A 1,001-nucleotide genomic window follows, 5' to 3' on the forward strand; every position below is an offset into this window, starting at 1 on the left:
TCCTCAATGTTTGTGTCATATGTGAGCCCATGTTTCAGCCACTGTGTCCATCCCTCTGGTGCAGGGTCTTCTTCCTTTTCGTTGCCCCTCCACCCAAATGTCCTTTCCTGACAGGATGTCCGAAATACAGGAGATACAGTCTCACCAGCGTTGCCCCTAAGGAGCTGCGTTCTGGCTGGACTTCGTCCAAGACAGACTCGTTCATTCTTTTGGCAGTCCACAGTTGTTAAATTGCTCATCGTTTGCGCCACAGTTCAAATGCCCCGATTCTTCTTCTGTCTCCTTTATTCAACGTCCGCAACTTTCACCTGTAGATGCGGCGATTGCAAACACCGTGGTTTGGGTCAGGAACACCTTAGTCCTCAGAGTGACATCCTTGCTTTTCCACACTTGAAAGAGGTCTCGGGCAGCAGATTGACTGTGTCCATTGTAGTGTGTGTGTCGCTTGACTTCTGGACCGGGAGGCTTCCGTGAGCATCGACGGTGTGTCCCAGCCAGACGAGATCCTTGACAGCTCCAGGCCATTCTCTGTTTCTCATGGTGTTTTCCACTGATGTCTTTCGGAGATTTGGGTCCTCTTGACCTTGAGTTGTAATCCATCCTGAAGGCTGTGGGTCAGGCATGAGCGAGGGGGTGGGTGTGCTGAGATGCAGGCGGCATGGGCAGATGGGCGAGCAGGCTGAGTCAATGAACACAATCCGGTCACTCAGTGTGTCTCAGACCACTCAGGTGATGTTCTGAGAGCAAGGGGAAGGGAATGGGCCCCTGCTGGTCCCAGGTGATCAGGCATGTCTCCAGAAGTTTTTCTCTGCCCTTGCTGCTGGTGACTCCCACCCGTGAACCTCAGTCTGTTGACAAGGCCCAGCTTGGGGGTGAAGGGGGTAGGGTGGTCCCCAGAGCATAGAGGTACAGAATGGGACTCCCCTCAGAGGGGAGATGCCCAGGGGCTCCTTTGTCATGGAGCCTGCTCACAGGGCAGGATCAGCGGCAGAATCTGACAA

The sequence above is a fragment of the Echinops telfairi genome, unplaced genomic scaffold (assembly GCF_000313985.2).
Source record: "Echinops telfairi isolate 266 unplaced genomic scaffold, ASM31398v2 ScPeMD7_1;HRSCAF=3_0, whole genome shotgun sequence".
NCBI lineage: Eukaryota > Metazoa > Chordata > Mammalia > Afrosoricida > Tenrecidae > Echinops > Echinops telfairi.